Genomic DNA, 19920 nt, shown 5'->3' on the forward strand with positions numbered 1-19920 from the left:
AGAATTGAAATCTTCGGGTTATGGATTGCTTTCGACCTATCGAAGCTATTCGTATTCAAATTCAACTTACAGAGGCTTCATAGATAGATTAGGTTTCCCGGTCTATAAATATTCAAAGACGTAGAGGCGCGTAACAAATCAAACGATTACGCTTTTGACTCGACTGACAAAAGGCGATCAGTTTGATCAGCACCAAGAGCAAAGACGCGACGAAAGACAATATGTACATAGTTTTCGTACAAAAAAGGGAGGACATGGTACACGTTAACTTACAAAGGCGAACTTCGATTTGCATAGTTTGAGCTTCTCTAAATTCGACGATTAAAATAACGCATTTAAACGTGGAGAAAATAATTCGACATAGAGAAAATTTATATTTCGACTTAGAGGGCTTCGCTCTCGAGTCACAGAGGTTCGAGTTACCAACGTCCTACAGTAGATTTAATTTTTGCTAAGTTTCGATCTTTTACCGGTTATTTTATGACTGAAAAAATTCGGTCGTTCGTGTATGGTAATACAACGCGATGGATATTTATTGCAGTTACAGTGCGCGCGTTGCGCTCAATATTGTTCGCTCTCAGTGCGTGAAATATTAATGGTGCGTTGAATTTATTCGTTGCTACGGTGCGAAATATTTCAGAAAATTTTACATGTGCAAGTTGAACGTTGAAAATGCGTTTATAACGGCGACAAAACTGGAAAGCTTCAAAACTGTTTTATATTTTCAGATACGTAGGTTTTCACAGTTTATGCGAAACGTGTAAAAACTAAATTTCCATTTTATTGGCCACATAGATCAGGCACCTGGTCTTTAAAATATTTATCTCTCAAACTAAGCAATATATCTGTTAAAAATGCAAACTCTCAGAACGATAAATCGAACAACTTCGCATGATATATCTTGCGGAAAAATAATCCAATAATCGTATGGAATCGTCGATCTAAAATTAATTTTCTAAAAACGTACACCAATTACTCGTACGTTGATCTATAATATATCCTTAAATCTGTATCACGAAGAGATTACACCTAAGAATACTTATTTAAATATAAAATATCCAATCTGTTAAGTATAAGAATTTACCTTGAAAACGCGTTCTAATGAAGAAAACAAAGATTCTCAATTTTGTTTAAGCACGATCATACGAAGAATCGAAGAATCAAGACGAAACTTCGCTAGATCACGTTCTACGCTCGCCATGTTGACGGAATGCGGTCGAGATTCCTGCATAAATTTCCAAACACCCTTTACTTTAGTGACCCACGAGGTTTCCATACAGACACTATCGCAATTAATAGCCGTCAGTTTTCTTAATGTTATCGTACCAAGTTACAATGAAAGAAAAAACATCAAAACTTCGGCTGTAATCTGTTTAGCGAATGAAGAAAACGTGCAAAGCAAGCAGCTTTCAATGTAGATACATATACATACGTTGAAACGGATAGGTCTTGTAAAAGTGTGTTTGAAGCTGATTGGAATTATAACGCGTGTTTTACGAGTGTTTCCCCGTAGTTTAGCTTTATCATCCTTTCTTGGAAAACTTTTTATACGTCTGACGAACTCGTGTTCTGAAATTTTGATAAGTTAATAAATATCTGTTATATGTAATCGTACTCGTAATCACTAAGTTATTCGTGTACATCGTTATTTCACGTACTACCAATGAATAACGTAGCAAATAGATATTAAACAATGCTGAAGATACGAAAAATAAAAGAAATTTTTAGCGGTTAGCTAAGGGAACCCTACTCGATCTCAAACGTATTGAATGGATCGTTGAAGTCATTGGGATCATTGAAGTCATTTTTTAATTTCTACAAGTTGCTTACAGTTTCCGAAAGAAATATCTAAATTCTTAATTCTCAAATATTTCTTTCTCTGCTGTTTCTTTTAAGTGAATGTATATATATGACGCAATTGAAAAATTTTAGAAATTAAAATTTATATGTCGATTAACTTAATGCCATACGGAAACATTAATCGTGCAAAGGTAATCACGAACAAATATTGAAAAAAATACTATTTTACTACTTTACAGCTTCGAAGGATCGAGGAAACCCGTCCGTATATTAAAAAGCCAGCGCCACGTTTCCTCAAATTAATTCGTACACTACTTTCTTAGCTACGAGACAGGACATTTCTAAGAAAAGCAAGTAGAAATTCCAATATTCCTAGCGTTAATTATTCATCTGACGAGGTCGATAGTTCGCTGTCTCATTCACAATGATCAACTTTTCATCTTGCAAAGTCAATAACGATTAATTTTCATCGTCAAGTTCCCGATAATCCGACTTCCGTGACGAGAGGAATGAAACGCATAAAGGGAGAAAAAAAGGGAAGGTAAGAAACAGGCGGAAGAAGGGAATAAAAGAGGAGGAATTAATATTCCTAGACGGGAGGAAGGCCGGAATCTCGAATCGGCGATATATTTCACGGCGTGGCTTGGACTTTCGAGGCGAGCCGCCGCCGGAACCGGTTTTTTTTACGCTCGGCGCGCCGCTGCGGGACGCGCGTTGAAAATTCTCGAAGCAATGGCGCGTGTCGCGTGACGAGCCGGACAAATACGTCCGCAAGGACGCGCTTAATCGCGATTACGTAAAACGGCGGTCCGCTCGACTGCGAATCGCACTTGGACAACGTTTAACAGAACGCAAACGTCGCCTTCGTCATATCGAAATATGTTTGGAAAACGAGCTCGAAAACTCTGTCGAGCAACACGAAATTTATTCCAACAAATCGAACAATCAACTAGTATAAATTGTTTAATAAGCTTACGAGATTGCTGTTAGGTTGATAACAAGCGGATCATATTGAAGAATTAACTTTTGTCCACGACAAGTATAAATGTTTTCTAAGATTTCTGAAGCTCTCTGAGAACATTAATTGCTCGTTAAGTATACAATTCTTCTTAAATTAAATTCCCTAAGATTCTACGTGAGAAATTATCGTGTTATCGGGTAGAAATCTTAAGCTTTTGTGAAGCTTTATTTTTTTTCCGAATTTTCTTTTGCTGAGAAACAGGGATGGCATTGAACAATCCAATCGATGGCAGAGAATTATTGAACAGAATGGTGGATATTTGGTTTAATCGTTGCCACTGCATGATATCGGAATACAATTTATGTTATTTATACTGGAAATGGCCTAAGATCCACCCGATAATTCTATACTTCGTAATTTCGTAAGAAAGTGAAATCCGTTTGATACTTTAATCGCTTGTCCATTTAGGAAAAAACCTGACTTTGATCATTCAGCTTTAAATTCAAAATCTCTCGTCTTTAATCCTTCTACGGTTCTTTGATTTTATCACGCTACAGTTTGATAGCTTTCCTCGTGCTGTAACGCACGATACTAAAATATCAATTTCAATTTCGAATGGATCATTAATCATCTCGTTCCTGTACTCTTCGATTCGTTTAGACAATTCCTCCAGCAAAATCATACAGATTTATGTATTCATAAAACACGCGAAAACGAACTAACTCTAAAACGAACTTACCGGCACATCGATGATATTTATAACGAGAAATCGTTCGACGTGCAATTCTGTCGATGAAGTCTGAATTCCATCGGTATTGAGGACAGCTGAATAAATTCCGCGACGATGCAGCCGGTCGCACGCCCACTCTCGAGTACGACGCATCGAGTCGGCTGATTATCTTTTAGTAGCCGATAACAGTATCGACATGAGAACGAGGATCTACCGGGTGACCCACGCCACCCATGTGACGCGCATGAAACGCAATGAACCATCGTCTCGAGCGAAATAATGGCTCACGTGGCACAGCCAATGTTCTCTTACGCGTTTAGAACCATTTGGTTCACGCTTCGAGCGACGATGATTACCGAAGATGATTATGGAAAAAAAAAATACAACAGAGATCTGTTGGATTTATTTTATAATATCTAGTTACTCACTATAATGTAACAGTATGTTTCTGCATCGCTTGTGCACGTAAATATCTCGCCGATATACCGGCTGATCTTTCTAAATTGCGTAAAAAGCTCGACTTCAAAGCTTCGATTGGTCGAGGCGTTTTTCTGGCCAAATCGAATTTTTCAAATACTTAGAGACGCGAGTGATTAGTCCAGAGAAACGAAGACTATAAAATGTTTCAGGTGTGAAAATCACACATTGATAAAGTCCAGTCGCATTGTCCCACACAACGATACGACGTTACTCTTGCCAGACAGTGGCATGTGCCAATTTCAAAAAAACATTTTACAAGGAGAATCTAGCAATTTGAAAACAGCATGTTCGGTTGAAAGATGTGCTCATACGTGCCGCTGAAACACAATGACTTGGACGACGCGACGTGTATAAAGATACATATCGTCACACATATTTTGAAATGCGGGTTAAACTGGTCGTTTACTGATTATTTTAAGAAGAAGAGCAATCGAATATGCGTGGGAATTTTTAATCGATATTTGCAAACTCCACAATGACAGATTGAACGTAAATTATCACAGGAAATTAGATTCGGAGTCGTACAATTTTCTGTCTGAAAAATGTTTGCTTAAAGAAGGAATTATTATGGCAGATGAGGAGGATAATGTTTGAGATGTTAATCGTTTAGTTAATCACGATGACCCTGATATCACTGAAATTTGGAATAATATCAAGTGGCCGTGTCCTAAAAGAAATACCAAATATCTACGTAAATAAGGTACGCTTGTTCCATTTAAACGATGGAGCATTCGTGGTTTCTAGAAAATTAAATCTTGTTTTATTCATATCATAATATAAATTCCTCATATCTATTAACATTGAAACGGTTCCAAACCTCGTAAGTGTGCTTTACGAAGAAAGAAAAATCAAAAACTCGGAGAAAAACCTTCGAATCTTCCAGAATGTCACCGAGAAGTTCTAAACGATGTAAAAAGAACAGGTAAACCTATGTACAAAAGAACGTTACACGCTTTTAGATATTAAGCAAACGTTTAAATCTATCGACGTTAAGTCGCTGCAGTGGAATCCTCGCACGCAAAGACAATTCGACGAGACGTTGAACAAGTTGTTAGAAACCTGTAACATCGCGGACAGTCTTCAACATACCGACATCAGCAACGACACCAGTGGCTACAGTGCGGTAGCGGCAGCTGTCACGACGAGTCCATGTCTGTTTCCAGTCTACGCATCAAGCAGTTAAGGAACTTGAATCAGTCGGCCACTGCTACTACTTCGCTGCTTCAGATGGAGACAAGCACCGACACTGTCGACCTTTTGGTTCACGCGGAGCAAAGTCGCGGAGACGACAACGACGGCGGAAACGATTGCATTAGCGCGTTTTTCCACGCCGCTGCTAACATTCCATTGCCACGGCAACGTTCTTATCTTCGATCGTTTCTTCTATACCTGACCGGTTAGGAGCAACCTCGACAATGGCATCAATCGCGAATATGCAACCGTTGGATTAGATCCTCTATCGATTGAACCAGGATCAATCGTCCTTTTCGATGACGGAGACGGCGATGTCGGGCAAACTACGCGTAACTGATGGTTTTATCGGATCAGAAGTTATCGCAACCGGCGATCTTATCGGGTCATAAACTTTCTTAAGTCACCGATATCAGCGCTTCGAGAAGTGCAGTTACAGCAGGTACCAGTGACACAGAATCAAGATACAGGCAAGATGATTTTCTCGATTGCCGATGGTGAAGGTGGAGTTAGCGCAAGAAGTAGAATCGTTGAGACCAAAGTGGCGCCCGTTATCACGAAAAGCATCGAATCGGTTCACTGCAATCGATTCGATTCGCAAAACGCGTTGAGAAGATCCGAAGAATCCGCCGCTTCCAGCTCGAGTCTAGAGATCGTCGCTTGGAAGATACGATGATGATGAATGTAATAACTCGCAATTGGCCAGAAGAAGCTGCCGCTGTCTCTGTCATCGTAACTGATTCACACTGGTCAAGTGTATCGCAGCTGCCAAGCTCCAATGGCGGAGATGCTGGTAATGAGAGTATTTCGAATAGGATTATTACGATCCCTGGTCCTGGTGCCGGTGCTGTCGTGGCAGGAACCACAGGATACCGAAGAAGATACCGAAGTGAAGAACAATCTCGTCCGATCGCTAAGAGGAGGGAGAGATTGGGTGCGTGGAGAACGTTGGGAGCGTTGCTTGGAAAACCTGGAAGATCGCCGAAGAAACAAAAACGACGAAAATGCAGAAGTTGCTAGCTCGCTGCTCCGATTTCCGAAGATTTTGTCTGCAATGGAGAAAAGAAACGCGTGAAATTGATTCGACTGAAAGGAAATTGGAAACGAATCGGAAGCTAGCTGCGTCTATAAACACTGAGAAGAATTATATGCAAATAGACGATTGTGGGAACGAGGAACCTAGCAGCGGTGACGACGACGGTGGCAACAAGAAAAATGCAGCGAGTATGTCATCTACATCGTCTACGTCTATTTTTACTCGATCGAATATGGATCACCGTCGGTTATGTTCGATAAAGGAGGATGAAGACGACAAGAAACGTATTGAGCTAGTCGAAGAGATGGACAGATCTCTCGATTTGACTATAATGGAGCCGGAAGAACGGGAATCGTTGAAACATTTAGACCCGATGCCTTGCGATCCAAATACGATCGTAGAAAAATTAAAATTCCTCCGTGGAAAAGGCCAGATCATTCGACAAACTATCAGGCGTTTGGAAATCGACAGCAAAACGAAACGCGAGACGATTGCGCGAGGTCTGTTCCAGAGTACCGATATCATCTGTTCGCTCGGCGGTTTTGTCGGTTTTCGATGGGATGGAACGAAATATGACTGTTTCTTCTGGTGATAATAATTGGAAGGTCAAGCTAGAGGCTGCTACTTCCTGTAGGGTTTTTATCTTTCTTTTAGAGACGTTTGGTGCCGGTGCCGCGGGAATTTTTAAAATATTTATTTGCATTACTAATTGCATTGCTTAATTACTTGTATCTCGCATTTATTCAGGAGCACTGACCTCTTCTTTCTTAGATTTGTCAAATTAAAAAATTAGAACAGCCAAAACAACGATAGTAGATAGTCCGGTGTGAATGCCCTGTCTCGAACCAAATGTAGAAAATATATTATTATTTTAGTTAGTATATAGTTTATATATTATTTTGATAGAATATTAGCAATAATTGGTTTAGTTTCGTGGGATGAGAAAGACTGAAAATCACTGATCTATGATATAATGGCGAGGAGAAATAATAAATCGATGCGTTCTCTTTCAAAAGAAGGGACTAAAGAAATTTTACCTGATGTAGAGTATAAAGGCAGGTTTTGAAACCTGAATAAAATTTTGCGTGATAAAGGAAGCTGTGTGTAGCTCATAAACAAAGTCAATTTTTAAAATTAACTAAATTTCATTAAACACAGATACAGAGGCAAAGTTACGTTTTAACGTACAAGTAATGATTAAAGAATATTTTATTTAACATATTTCCGTAACGAATGAATAAGAATCGATCCATTGCGATTCATAATTACTTTGACTAACTCTGAATAATTTTTGTATTATAACGTTCGATTTGAACAAAGGCTAACAACCAAGAAATACATAGACTGCAAAGCTCATAAACAAAGTCAATTTTTAAAATTAACTAAATTTCATTAAACACAGATACAGAGGCAAAGTTACGTTTTAACGTACAAGTAATGATTAAAGAATATTTTATTCAACATATTTCCGTAACGAATGAATAAGAAACTTCGATCCATTGCGATTCATAATTACTTTGACTAACTCTGAATAATTTTTGTATTATAACGTTCGAGTTAAACAAAGGCTAACAACCAAGAAATACATAGACTGCAAGCTTCTATACGACAAGAGCGTAAATTTAAATAAACATTGTAATCTATCACGATATCGTTACTTTAAGTGTATTAAGATAAAAGATAAGCACGATCGTGGTCTCAAGCTTGACACAAAAAAGTGCAACGATGCTCCGTGGAAGATCAAAAGGTTCTTCACGAAATCGCTAAAGGAGGCAATGCTCCCTATCGATCCTAATAAAATCAATATACTATTGCAATATACTATTACAGTGTACAATACATCATTGTAATTTCTTTACTTTATAAACTTTGTATCACGTAGGTATTATATTATAGTTCTGTATCAAATACTTCTAGTTAATTAGTTACGCTTAGATTGCATATCTTTATGTAAATTTATAGATAGATAGATAACTTTATTTTTCTGCCTATTCGGTCTTGAAAAGTGGGTTGGCACATGATTTCGCGTACAAAATCAATGTACATAAACATATATCAGTGAAATACTTTAAAAATAATTACAATACTTAGGATACTTAATATACTCGCGAAACCTATTCAGCCTACTGACTTCTTCTTTTTACTATTTTCTATATTTACTTTCTTCCTTGTTCTTGTCTCCGCACAATTATCCTTCTGGTTAATTTCCTTTCTCTTCCAGCTTCTCTGCATTCTGCAATTCTATCGTTTCTTCCCCTTGTCCACGTAATGTATTTCATTATAATGTCTTCTTCTTCGCTTTTAGTTTCTCAGAGTTTCTTAATTCTTTTCTCGTTACAGCTAAATCTCGCTATCGTCTATCGATCCTTGTTATATCTCATATACTTTGGATACACTGCTCTGTTTTCTTCTCCTATTTCTCTGTATTTTCCATTATACCTTCCTTTTATATCATATCTGACTGTCATATCGTGTATTATGCAAATTTATATTTTTACGAATACGACTTAAGAAATATGGATTTGCCTTTTTTTCTTAACCTAAATATTGTAACAAATAAATTCATTTTAGATGTTTTATTTATCTATTCGTAGGCATTGTGTGCTTCTCACATACTCTTCCATATTTCCATTTTCCGTAAATATATCAATATCTTTACTTTATATCTTATAGAAAAATATTTTGCATTAAATACTAAGCTTAATTCTTCGTACAAAAATTCTTTTTCATTCGGTCAAATTCTATCCTGGATAACGTGTTTTCGTATTCGTTCAGACTTGTTGAAGTAACTAATTCAAGAAAAACTCTACATCTTTATTTATGTATATCCGTGACTACTACTACTCAGAAATATTCTACATAAGGAGAAGTGCATATTATTGTACCCTTGAACATACATTATGTTTTAGGTTGCAAGGTCTAGAAACAAAGCAATTAATAAAAAGATTTCTATTGATGTTCCCCGTAGCCTCTAACCAAAGCTATACGGTTAACTTTTTTGGTAATATCCTTTTGCTATAAATATATGAACGTGCTCCCTATCATTCCATTGTCTAGTAACACTAAGACAGTAAAGATTTGAATCAGCATAAACTTATACTTATACCTTTAATTATCTCAATACACTTTTCTATTACAAATTCATCCACTCGTTCTTCGATCAGTCAACCTCAACCTCAACAAGACTCTATGGTTTGAATGTTCTGAAATTACTCAGAATCCGAGCGTTTATGGTTCTCGAGTCGTTTCTTAAAATTTAAGAGAAGGACCATTTTCACGGCAGGAAACTCGGGGCTAATGATAACTTCCGTTTTCCTCTTGATGAATCGGCTTTCCAGCCGCCCTTTATGTTTGTATAACAACTAGAAGGGACTGGTATCCCCGTTTTACGCGTATTTATTTGTCGCCATCGAGGGTTCCGCGAGGGATGCAGGGATTTATGACGCCACTTCAAGAGGTGCCTCTCGTTTGAGGCCATTAACGCTTGTTACGTGCAGACTACATTATTACAAACGATGATACGTTATCACATTATTATTTTAGTCGAGTGAGATTAATTATATCACGGATATACCGAATAAGGAAGTATATTTGGTATACTTAGAATTTAAAATTGACATTTAAGGTAAGAAAGTTGCGCTATTAAATTGATAAATTTAATTGACAAATATTTATATATACGTTAAAAGTTCACGAATTATAAATTCACAAAATACCGAAGCAAACCGAACGAAAGAAATATAAATATAGATTTAACAAATTACAAAGTACATTCGTCTTGTTTAAATCATGAAAAATATGATTACAATTTCACGTGATTAACGATCCTATTGTGTTCAGGTGTAAATATATATAATCAAGAGAAAAATGTCATATAAAATTAGGTGATTTGTCGAAGGCTGTGTTAAAAAATTATACTGAAAGTAACAACCATAAGAATACCAAAGGAATACTTTGGTCCGCGATCATCGGGTCTTTACGTTTGGATAGAATTAAAAAGGAAAGATATATCAGACGAGTATTAGGTCGTTTCGTTCGGATAAAACGAAATCAAAATGAGCGTCATAGGGTAACAAATTTAATCTTTGATCGCTATTAGTATCACAGGAACAGTGAACATTTTGAAACGTTTCGTAATTGCCTTTTCTTAAAGTATCGTCCTTCATTTCTTCTTCATTGTTCCCCCTGTATCTCATATTTTTATTGTAACTTTCTAACAAAGCTCTAAACGATCTATATTCGTGTTCGTAAACGTTTTTGCTTCGTTATACCTGTAAAATGCACGTACAAAGTTTGGCTGTTAAACCGTGAAACAACCTGTATAATGAAATAACAAGTTTTTAACGGAGAAAAATGGAAGAAAAAAGAAAAGAAGACAGGATCAAGTGAAGTTTCTTCCGCGTGAGAAACTCAGGGAATTGTCTTTAAACCCGTCCTGGGATGATTCGCAGATTCCCGCGTGAGTGACATGTGTCACAAGGTATGTCGAACCCTTATTTAGAAACGCATCAAAAGTTAGCCCACTTCCAGTCGCATACACGCACACAGTCACAACGCCTGGCCCCTCTCTTCATTGTCAGCCTCCTAATACCACGATCGACTCTTTTTTCTCTTTCTCTTTTCTTTTCTTTCCTACCTTTTTTTTTCTTCTTTCCTCTGCTTCTTTGACGTACGGAAGCGGGAACATAGAGGATTGCCGAACACAATGCGACGTAATTGGAAGTCACCGGATGCTGAGAATTGGTCGTTTCCCATGATTCGTGAATTTATCGAGCTTGACTCGCGAATCGTCAGCATTTCTTTACCGTTTCTAGCTAACTATAATTTTAAATCAGAATCTGTTACGATTACATTGCGGATTGTTTACGCAGATTCTTATCTTTGGGAAGAATGATTCAAAGAAATAGAAAATTTGTCTCGCTGGAACGTCGAACAGTGTTCGTAGAAGACACTGCGAGTGCCAAGAAACGAGGTTTTTCCGAGGAGAAGAAAATTTATGCGTTAACGAAGTGCAAATTCATGGAAAAGGAAAATGTGTCTGTAAAAAAAACCATGTGCGTGCCATGTTTTTTAATTGTAAAGAAAACTCAACGTTGCGTTCATTTAAATAAATGGCACAGATACGAACGAAGAAACAATTGACTAATGTTCATCGACGATTATATTTTTGTTTATACTGAAATTTTACACTGTGCTTATTATTATTATTTATTCTCCAATAAAAGATCGAAATTTTTCCCAAGTATCGCACGAAGCATTTTGCCTTGGATATTTTACATACATTTTCATATCACGTGCATTCCGCGGAATTTTGCACTTTCAAATTTCCTGTAAATGCATAAAAATCCGCAGTCTAGTTACGATATACGATTATTGACTTCCTCGTTAAATGCAATTTTCATTGGATTTTCCTATTTCGCTCGCCAAAGCTCGCGCTAATTATTCAATACAGTGGAACTGGATTTATCGGAGGGAAATTTTAGTGAATGCCCGATTAACTGAACTTTTGCTGGTTGAATTCACTGACCCACTAACCGAGCGCCAACTCCTATTACCTGTATGAACGAAAAATAATGGGTAGCAGGGAGAAATTTAGCGAGCTCCTGCTGTATACGAACTTCCATTATATCTACACCTAAACTGTTTGTTCCACTACAAATTCAGATAAACAGAGTTTTACCGTAGTTACGACAGTCTGTCTGTTTGATAAATCTCATAAATGATACATTGATCGATGCCTTCAAAAATACACAGAGAAATAAAGGAAGAAATTAGAAAACATCATCTGGACGAAATTTGACGTAAGAAAGTTACTTTAACACGAATGCGCGAATCTACCAAAAATTCTCTATATATCCCCCCACCCTCCACCTCATCGTCCCGCCAACCATTATCGAAGAAGAAAGCTCGCTGGTCTGTGATTTAACTTCGTCCCACGCTGAACAATGAGACGTCCACGTCGAAAACGCGGTTCTTTAATACAGATATTTTTCATAAGTCGCATTGTGTGCAAATAATACTGGCGAAGTACATAAGTAAGTATATAGGCGAGCGGTGTGATGCGCGTGAACGCGCGCGACCGAGCTCCATCCGTAATTCGCAACGCGCGGCGTATCCCCGCGAGGCGCGACGCGTGTTAATAAATCTCGTGAGATCACGGCCGGCAGAGAAGAGAAAGAGGACGATGGAATGGGAAGAAGGGACGACGACGACGACGACGACGACGCCGCGAGAAAACGAGCAAAGAGGAGCCGGAGGAGAAAGAAACGAGCAGGACGGACCTTGCCGCACACGAAGGGCGCGAGAATTGTTCTTCCCTCGTTTGCGCTCGTTCTATGTTCGATTCACAGTTTCTTTTTCTTTTTATTTCTGTTTCTTTTTTTTTTTTTTTTTTTGTTATTCATTTGTTGCTTGGAAACTATCACCGGTTTATATTTGTGATAATTGGCTAGATGAGGATTATGGCGATGTAAGCCAGTTTAGTGCTATCATTTGTGAAATGGATTTTTACTTTTCTAGCAGTGAAATATACTTTTCATTTGCTGTAAAACTAAGGAGACCTGTAAGAGTTGAAGTACGTAACTGAAATAAAATTTTCATAATAGTAGCTTTTACATACCGTTAGGATTTTTCGCTCGGCAACTATCGATTTTCAGAGTTCAGTGATTTCAGGGATTTCGATAAGATCGAAGTTCGAAGCTTGTGACTTTTCGGTATCGTTTAGGAGTAGCAAGGAAGAAGTGGAAGATCAAAGGAAATGAACAAATTGAGAAGTGGCTTCTTATGTTTTTCCTAATATTTAGTTCTTCTTTAACTTACAGGCATCGTTTTAATAGTACATCATTGAAATATCATAATGATACGACGCTACTAATTACGTAATTACCTGCGTAATTATGTAATTACTAATAATTACTAATAATTACACGATTACCTGCAATAATTACACAATTACTAATAATTACATAATTTCATTTCTAAAAGCAAGATTTGTACGTTACGCTTAAATCACCCAATTTCCTAGAAAACTTGTAATTTTTTCACGATACGTACACAATTTTCTAACAAAAAGTCGCATCCACCATACCGAAAAAAAATCCCTTTACCCTACTTTTAGTATCAATTATACTGTTAAAATACATCATCCTATTACCAACAGCTATTAATATTACTAATACTGATGCTATTATTATCAAACCTATAACGTTACATAATATCGCCAATGATTTACATAATTTCATTTCTATTGGCAACTAAGTGATTGCGGATTTTGTCATTAGGTGGTATTGACAAAATCCGCAATCACTTAATTACCAATTACAATAAAAACACCAGACACTCACGCATTGCTCTTCAACTGTTAAATTTCTTAATTAGTCGCATCCACCCTGCCGAAAGAAAATCCCCTTACCCTACTTTTAATATCAATTATACTGTTAAAATACATCATCCTATTATTAACAGCTATTAATATTACTAATACTGATGCTATTATTATCAAACCTATAACGTTACATAATATCGCCAATGATTTACATAATTTCATTTCTATTGGCAACTAAGTGATTGCGGATTTTGTCATTAGGTGGTATTGACAAAATCCGCAATCACTTAGTTGCCAATTTACAATAAAAACACCAGACACTTACGCATTGCTTTTCAACTGTTAAATTTATTAAAAAAAATTATAATTTCTCGATAATCCATACGTTATATGGTAAGAGATAATGCCACGTACCATTTTCCCAGAGAAAAATTCCCTTAGCATATCCGGAACATTGGCGAACAATTAGAAATTCTCACAATGAACAGGGGAAGATTGTCCCCCTGTTTCAAGGGAGAACCTCTGCTTCTCGCCTTCTATTCATCTTCTACGTCGATCCTCTTCCGATTTTCTCTGCAACGAGAACCGTGGCTTTTTCTACGCTTTCTCGTCTTTATCCCTACGATGGAGTAGCTGCTTCTTTTCACGGCGGACAGCATCGTCGAGTAAGAGAAAAGAAAAAGAGTCGTCGTCCGCGGTTGGTTCGACGTTAACGCGACGAGTGAGAGGGAAAAAGTGTGTATTTAGCGCGGTGAAACCTCAGACACCGTTAACGTGCTCGTCTTTGGCTTGCGAACGCGGTTCCGTTATGACTCCTTTTGTCACGGGTCTGCACATTTTTCTGACCGATAAACCATGGGCCACGAGCATCGTTACAGCCACGATGAAACGAATTATTTTATCATCTAACCCTTTGGTAGTGTAATAAAATAAGGTAGAATTTAAAATAAATCGTTCAGAAACTGCGCTGTACTATATGGAAAACTAGAATGCACGAGTTGTGTTAGCTGCTTTATTTAAACATTTGCTTCGCGGATTTTTATGCATTACGATAGTAAAAACATTTCTTCTTCGCATTCGTTACGAGCTTCTCGTTCAATAACCGCCGCGTATGGCTGAATTTTACGCGTTCATAGAAGATGACAAATTGGAAAATGCACACGACAAGTGAAAGTATAGAAAATAAGGAAGATACAGTAGCTACTTGTATAACATTCAGCGGATGAGATAACATCCTACCTACCATTAGATTCCAGATTTTTCATTGGCTCTATGAAAATATGAATTTCCATAAAAACTACGCAGACCTTCCATAAAACTAACGCCAGCAAATATGTTAAAGGGCTATCGCTTTTTTCACTCTAATCCAATTAACAAAGAGAAGCAATAAGGACAGTAAATTAATTTCACACGCTCGTTTCTTTTTCACCATGTTTCTGCCGCTTCCAAAAAATCTCCGATTCACGTAGCCGTAAGAATGAAAGGAGCAAAAAACACGGCTACGAAGAAGCTGGATCCTGAAACGCGTCTCGAAATCACAAAGAAAGGAAACATTGAAAAACAGAGAAGTCGGGTTGAAAAATCGGAAAAAAACCGGGCTGTCTTTAACGGAGAGAAAAATAGAGCGTTATTTGCTGCAAAACCAAAAAGTCGCGGGCATCTTTTAACGTAATAATGAAAGGGTACACGGTGGCACCGACAAAGGAGACTCGGTCGCCGTCAATAAAACTCCTTTAGTTGAGCGGCACAGGCCGCTTTAATTAAGCGCATTCGTTTTAATTCGACTTAAAAGCGGCTGTTTAATTTGATTTTTCTGCGCCACGACAGAATCCCGGCCGATGCCTCGGCCCTCCTCGTCGCTCTTTCATTCGCTTGACCTTGATTTATTCAATAAACTCCTCTGGTCCTCTGCGAGTCTCAGCCCTGCAAATAAAAAAAAAAAAAAACGTTTGGTCATTCATGATAGTTTCTGTACCTAAACTAAACTTACAGAAGAACTTGGTTTATTAAAACAAATCGTGTCTTCGTATAACAGCATGATTATCTATCTATTTGCTATACACAAATTACTAAAATAATAGTAGGTACATATTATTAAAATAATAATGGTAACTAAAAGAAAGAGGATACAGTGATTCATGAAAGTCGTGCTGCATGATTTAACGTTGCAAAAGAATTTATTTCTATTGAAATAAATCATATCTTCCTATTATAATAAGATGTTTATTTATTTAGTAACATATGAGGTAATTATAGCAATTAGTATAATAGTAATTATAGGTAGAAAAAGTATAGGATCACTTATGAAAGGTAGAATAGTATATAAATCGAGCTGGTAATATCTCGACGATATATCACTCTTTAATCATCCACACAATTTATATTTAATATATTCAAAAACATGCCAATCTTTTAAAAGAAATTACAAGACTCAAGACCTATAATTTGAACCGATTTTAACTTACTAATAATTTATTACTAGCGAATAACCTATTAACCCATTTTGATTATCGGTGCAGGTGTAAAGAATCAATTAGAAATGGTAATTAATGACGTTTTTCTCGGTAAGAAAATGAAAAAAGTCTCATATCTTATACAATCTTGACTCAATCTTCTATTTAACACTACGAATTTCGGATATTTTGTATGGAAAGAAATGTAACTAACGTTATCGATAATCCTTGAGTCAGCGAATCGCAAGTTTCGCAAGATCGATATTGCATCGAGATGAAAGAATCGGAATATTCGCAACTATTTGCAACACGACGCACGAACGCTCGTAAATCCAGAATTAACGCGAGAAAGTAGAACGCGGCGAGATTACGAAGAAGAAGAAAAAAGTAGAGTAGAGCAAAATAGAACGTAGTAGGATAAAAAATTCGCTTCTCGAGGAAGTAGACGTATAAATGCAAAGCAGCCGTTCGCCATAGCCGGATCTTGCAACGTAGGAACAAAAAGACGCGCGAAAATGGACGTGAGAAAAATGGCCATCTAAAAAATGAAGATCCATTTGGAAATTCCTGGTTGGTATGACGAGACCAAGAAATATCCGCGGAGAAATGTAAGAGAAATGAGAAGATAAGGGTGAGAGGGTGAAAGAAGCGTCCGGATGGCATGCAACAAGTTTGGACCATTTCCTTCAATTTTCTTCTCGCCATTCTCTCTTAGGACGTTAATTGTTCTATTATTCAGGATGATACAAATATACGTTACGAATATGATGGAACACTGAAAGTATTCACAGTGTTCTTCAATAGAACAGGATAATAAGTGTCGATAGAAATTTTAATATTAATTTTAGGAGAAAAATGGGAAGGAAAAAATGAAACGTTGGATAAATTCTCTGTTTAACCGTTCAACATCTGGTTCGTTAAATCCAAATTATCTAAAAGATGTAAAATTAATTTATATATTATACGTAGGTGTTTTGTTATCTTCAGATCAAAGATTTGTTAGGAATATTAATCCGATGTATAAATTATTCGCTGTTCTGTCAATGGAGCCTGACCAAGAAAGATTAGGGGCATTAATCAGGGACAAAGTTTGACGAATTTTGAAAAGGAGCGTTTTTTGAAATTGATCGAAAGTGATTTTGAGAAGCAGTGCAACTGCTTGGTGTTAAATGGTTAAACAGTGAACACCTTCTCTGACACATTTACAGACTGATAAAACTGAACTAGTAAAAACTAGTAAATAATAATTAGCTGTAAAACTATCAATGATAGTTCCATACTTGAATATCAATGCCAATCGTTTTCTGTAGACTTCACAACTTCAACATTTACAGTATCTTGAAGAAAAGAAGATGGTTATTGGAGATGAAGACAACGTAAGATAAAATTGCGAGTGTACTAATTAAAAGAGCAGATAAAAGATTAAAAAAAAAGGAGGGGTGAAAGTGAAAAGAGGAGCAGGAAAACACAGAAAAAGAAAAGAAGAACTGAAGTATTAGAAACAGAGATTGGGAAAGGGGTTAAAGTAAAGAGAGCGTTTGGAGAAAGCATGAAAAAGGAAAAGAGAGGAAAAGGGTGTCGCTAGAAAAGAGAAGGGCGACAGGGGGAGGGAGAAAGAACGAAGGTACGAGAGAAATCACGTTCTCTCCTACTTTAACGCGCGGTTCTTATGAATCGAGCGGAGGGCGTAACCCAGATTACTGTTCACCGAACTATAATATTACGCGAACAGATCGGTCTGCCTGTATAACGGGTGATCGTTGCGAAATTATCGCGCAACTGGTCCTCTTTAACCTCTACGTGATTTTTATTTATTTACGGTATAAGATGATATAATAAAGAAAATACATTTAGATAGTTAAATACGATTAAAATTTTTTTCATATTCGATAGCAACGCTTTTCATCAGTTTCGAGAATTTTCAAGAAACTTTAGAATCAAAAAGTATTTTTCCTTTTTATTGTAGTATTTTTCTAGTAAAAAATAATCAAAAGAAAAATTATAATAACATAATTGTTAATTATTCTAAGAAATATCGCTACGTTTATTTAATCAATTTTGAAGATGTTTTAAACAATATAGAAACTCTTTGCGTTTCTGGAATTATTTAGAAAAAAGATTTTGAATTCTTAATCGCTTGTTTATTAATTTTCTACTAGGGACTCGTTCAGCCGTTATTTTGAAAGAACGAGTGGCTATTTCGCATTAAGAGAAGCTTTTTCCTACTTCACGAAGAACTTCCTTTTCCTGTTAGTTCAACGTAAATATTAGCTACCTCTAGGAAGATCGCGAGTCAGCCAGTTTCATCATCGCCCAGTCAATTATCACTCCAACTACGTACTTCATCCACTTGGAAAAGGAACTTCAATCCTTTCCCGGCATTTCTGTTCATCAAAAGATTCTTCTTCCTTCCTGAATTATCTTCCTACCGATGAAAAAAGGGTTGGCTGACAATTCCATTGGGGAATTTTTTACGGTTACGGAAATTCATTCGTAACGTTTTAATCATTGATTCAATCAAATATCGAAAGAACATTGTTAAAATTCCCTCAAGGACGAAATAAATATTCTTCGTAGCTTTTTACAAAATTTTATATAAAACCGAAACAAATTTTATTCATTTCTCGCGAAATTATATAAATCGATATAGAAAGATATAATTTGAAATTTATAATTTGACAAATACTTGTCACTATATTCCATAGTGATACACAGTGTCTAATGATTTAAAAACGAACCGAAGTTTATAATGAAAAATTATATTTTCAAACTATATTCCCCGCTATGATGTAATATATTTTATTGATTATGTTACGTGTTTCATATTCTTTTATCATTAAGCTTAGCCAATCTTATTATTAGGCTTCTATTACTATCCATTTCGCAACTCATAATCTTGCAAATGTATCTAATGACGTATTGTACAATCTCGACACGTTCATCGTACGCCAGTTATAAACGGAAATGACGTATAAACGAAACGACGTGTAAGTATACGTCAAACAACGATGCACGTCATGAAACGGAACGATATGAAGTAAACGAAAACGATTTTGCGACGAACACTGTAATAGAAAAACACGTTAGGGGTTAAAAGTATTAAAACCAGTCATTTATAATTTAATTTATAATTACTACTTTACAATTATATTATTTGTAATATTTTATATCGTTCTCAGTCGAGACACTATCGATTGTTTCGATCTAATTGGTATATTTTTAAAAGGATTAAAACAAAATATGTTTATTCGATATGTTTTGAGAATACTTATACATTGTACAATATTAAAATTATTGATCCGAATTAATATTAACTATCGGAAAATTGAATGAAACATAACGAATTATATTGTTCCTCGTATAATTTCCAATGGTACCTTAGCTTGCAGCGTATGTACTTTAATAATCATGTAGTACTCTAATAACTAATCTGATTAAATAAAATTTGATGAAATTCGTAGTTTAAAAAATTATACACACATATATGATATAAACATACGTAATATCGCGGTAACTTTTAAATAAAACAGAAATTTTCACAACGCAGAAACCGATTTCACGCAATAATCCATAATCCTTCGTTTGCAACCTTATTTTTACCGGTGTCGACTGCACACTGAGTCCTTTACATCCATGCGATCCGTATTTTTTTTTTTTTTAAATCGCCCAAAATTCTTGAATATTCTTCCAAGTCTCTAGAATATCGTCCAATGGCTTTCATTGCAACGCGTTACCTTAATCTTTCTAAGCAAAGTTAGATTTAAACGAAAATATAAAAAGATGAAAGATAACTTAAAATCGCTGGTCGATAACGCACACATAGTATGCAAATACCATAGAAGGATAACTGTAAAAATCATAAATATTATTTACACTGATAATTTCACAATAATTGGTAAATAAGACGCGTAAAAATCAGTGTTACTAATTTTACACGAAAATTAT

General features: G+C 36.3%; 1 long non-coding RNA gene across 4 annotated transcripts in view; it reads right to left on the reverse strand.

Moving 5' to 3' along the window:
- Nucleotides 1–13800: 13800 nt before the first annotated feature.
- Nucleotides 13801–19920, reverse strand: part of LOC117165838 (uncharacterized) — a 171286-nt gene continuing 165166 nt past the window's right edge. For all 4 annotated transcript variants that reach the window (XR_013061927.1, XR_004466097.2, XR_013061928.1 and 1 more), the window contains one exon: nt 13801–15445. This is a non-coding gene — a long non-coding RNA (uncharacterized LOC117165838). The remainder of the gene's footprint in view (nt 15446–19920) is intronic.

Source organism: Bombus vancouverensis, chromosome 3 (assembly GCF_051014615.1).
Source record: "Bombus vancouverensis nearcticus chromosome 3, iyBomVanc1_principal, whole genome shotgun sequence".
Classification (NCBI taxonomy): Eukaryota; Metazoa; Arthropoda; class Insecta; order Hymenoptera; family Apidae; genus Bombus; species Bombus vancouverensis.